Raw genomic sequence first — 3,851 nt, 5'->3', positions numbered from 1 at the left:
TATCATTATCTTTGTCATATTATATACAATTCTATTGTTATTTTTATTTTATTTTCTTGTTAATGTCAATTTAAGTACTATGTAATTGTCGAACTGTAATAGTTTAAGCTGATGGTTCTAAAATATAAAAAAAAAAAAAAAAAAAAAAACTCTTGTGACCACCCAAAGACCCAAATACGCCACTGTTTGATATTGTGTTTTTATTTATTGCCACTATTAATATTAATTATATTATCTACATACATTATTCCCATACTAACATTTTAGATCTAGAAAATCATATCAAAATAGGTTTGAAAATTTGAAATTGAAACTCGAAAATCATTAGATATTAAAGAACTTTAATTTATGAAAAATCATAATTAATAATTAGATTTCAAAAATTTGATAAAAATAATACTACCGAAAACTATCGATAGTCCAACTACAAATAGTCGGAAATTACCAATAGTCACGACTATCGATTTTTCTCCACCATAACACCAGGCCACTGTCGCCGAATACGCCACAGTGCGTTCGGACTTCGGCCTCTGAGATTGTCACCGCCGAACCCTTCACTGCGCCATCAACGATCGACAGATAATCGCTATCGCCGTCACCACCGAATAGGGCCGTCCTGACGATTTGCGGAGCTCAGGGCAGAGTAAAATTGCGGGGCCTAAAACGTCATTATTGTCAGTTGACAGTTGTATATAGATATATTTAATATTATGATATATACCTATACCTAGGTATGAGAGGGCAACGCGCAAATATACTTAAAACTATAGTACCTTGTACTTACAACAATATGAATAAGTAAATACATTAATAACAAAACACGTCATACATTTAAACTGAATATAATAATATTGATAAATTAATAAGTCTATAAATAAAGTAGGTACCTACCTATACAATATAAAAAAGGCGGACAAGTGGGTACCGTACCGCTCTGCTCGTAGGCACAAATAGGGTGGGATTTAGGGAATTAACCCTTCCAAAAAAGTCCATAGCCCCCCCAAATTTTTTCTTCATTTTGTTTTAAAGTTCGTCAAATTTATCAAAATAAAGGGTTTGCCCCCCCCCCCCCCCCAAATCCCAAACTTTATTTGCGCTAATGGCTCAGCTGTACAGTTGTAGGTGTCTAGCATATCGTTGTAGTGGATGTATTATATTTGAATTACATTGATAAATCATTGTTTACGAACAAATATTCTGAGCGGAGACGTAGCATACTTGTATAAACAATCAAATTTAATAGTTAGAAAAAAAACTAACGAAGATCGAAAATATCTCTCTGCTATAAATAGCAAGTCGCCAGTAAACTTTTTCAGTTTGATTAATGAACAAAAACTTGTTGGAAACCTTCTATTAAAATGTTTATAATCTTAGCTATGAAAAGAATAACTTTTCTAACTTTAAAATAATTCACTTTTTAGAAAATTCTTACGTCTATAAATAGCTCAAAAGAGTCAAAATTGTTTAAAAATATCACCATGTATAGATAGCAATATGGAAATAATGGTCATTTTAACATTTGTTGAAAATTTAAAGTGTCTACGGTTTATGTTTTTGAATTACAACAAAATATCATAAATTGATACTTCGGTTAATTTACCGAACAAAAATCCAATAACGAAAAAAGTTAAATTCAAACGCTCATAAAAAAATTAGGTAATGTTACTTTTTAGTAAACATACTTTTTTTGTTTGAGGTAGGAACATTTATGGGTAATCTTATATCAAAATTGCTATGACAGAAAAACTTTTATAAATTTCTAAAATAGTTTGAAAATTTTCGAAAATAATTTTGTCAAAGTTTGAACATTATAGGAATATAAATAATAATTAAGCCTAAGTATTTTTAAACTTCCATAAATGAAAATTATAAGGAATCTAGTATTACATTTTCAATAATTTTTATTAAGTGAAAAAGATTTTATCGAGGATAATTTTAAAAAAATTTAAAAAATGGAAAAATGTCTCCTAGCTATAATAGCTCAAAAATAATCAAAATATTGAGAAAATGTTTTATGGAAAATGCTAATATAAATAATTGTTGACAATTTCAAGATTCTACAGTTATTAATTTTTGACTTACACCAAAAAAATAAAATCGATTTTTTCAAAAATTTGTTTTGTATAAAAATTACCTCTTTTTTGTTTTTGTTTTGGTTCGACGCTTTTTAAAATTGCTTGAAATTTTTAATTTTGACTTCCCAAATATACAAACTTATTTCACTTTTCTATCAGTAAAGATGCTGATCTCGAGCTGATCCGAAAATCTGAGCACTTTTACTACCCAAAATGTGGCTTACAAAACAGAAAAAAAACACACATCATTGTAAAATCAATACATTTTTTCGCGCTTTTCAGAACCTAATATATTATAAATTAACCTTCCTATGTCTTAAATTAGCAAATGTGTCAATAAAAATGTAAATACTAAGTATAAACATAAATTTTAGTTTGACAGCATTTTTTTTCTATATAGATATTATAGCTAACTAATACACAAGGGCGTACACAGGAGGGGGCAAGTTGGGGCAGTTCCCCCCTCCTTTTTACCTTTTCTGAGTTGATTATCATATATTATTATTAGTGTTTGAAATATGAAATATTTTACTATATGGTGAAATATTTCACAAACACGTGAAACATTGAAATTTTTTTAACACAATTTATTTATTTTATTCTAACATAATGTTCAGTGTTTTAAATTCTAATGTATAAATACAGTATGTATATAATATATAATATACTATATACATGTATAATATTATTGTATACCTACTTGTATCATTTAAACATCAAAATATTTAAAAATGTTGAATTCCATCATTTTAAATGTATAATTCCAAAGGTTAGGTACCTATATATACATACAGTTATGAAGGTAATTTATGAAAATTATATATGTAAATATAAAACTTATTTAAAAATAAAACAACATTTATTAATTTATTCACTATGAAATTTTCAAACACTAATTATTATTGATGATTTTAATGTTCTAAAAAAACTAAGAAATGCTCTAACAATTCTAAATAGTGCACTAAATTATTTTTATTTTTAATATTAAAGATATAAATTATAATATACATTTTAAACTTTTAAATGATTGTATAAAAGTTTTACGGACAGAACTTATCATTTAGTAGTCCAAATTTAAATTTAGGAAAAACTTCAAAATTTTTAAATGCAAAAAATGACATTAAAGTTTAAAATTGTGAAAAAATTCAACGTGTGAAACAGTGGCCTTCTGGCTTGTTTCGTTGATTTATGAATGAATAAGTCAACACTTGCGGTTTATGGTATCACTTGTTCATTTATTTCTATATCAATATTAATTATTTACAGTATAGCAGTAATTGCGGGGCGGTTACGCTAGTCCGGAAGCCGGGCGTAAAGCGGGCTTGTCGGATACGGCGTGGGACACGACGCTTTTTTGCTTTGCTTGGTAGGAGGGACTTTTGGTCCTTTGGTCGAGTTTCGGGGCTATGGCCCCCTGGCTCGGAGTAGATGGTCGATTTTTTCATGGACTGGTTTCGGATTTGGGCACTATGTCATGAGTGCTTTTGGTCTTTTCCTGGCGGTTTCTTCAGGACCGATGGTTTGGCAAATATTGCGAAGGTGATGATGGTTTGACGTTGCCAGTCTTAGGTACATATTCTTAGCATCTTTGGTGACTGATTGTTGGATTGATATCATATGCGTTGAAGCCTGAATGGTGGTATTTCGTACGTACCACGGAGAGCCTGTAATTGTCCGAAGAGCGATGTTTTGCACTGATTCCAGTTTTTTCCAGCTGGTTAGAGAAAGTTGAGCTCCCCATGCGGGTCCCGCGTATGTAAGTATTGTCCCTCTCGT

The sequence above is a fragment of the Acyrthosiphon pisum genome, unplaced genomic scaffold (assembly GCF_005508785.2).
Source record: "Acyrthosiphon pisum isolate AL4f unplaced genomic scaffold, pea_aphid_22Mar2018_4r6ur Scaffold_21621;HRSCAF=24419, whole genome shotgun sequence".
Classification (NCBI taxonomy): Eukaryota; Metazoa; Arthropoda; class Insecta; order Hemiptera; family Aphididae; genus Acyrthosiphon; species Acyrthosiphon pisum.
This window is presented reverse-complemented; position numbering follows the sequence as displayed.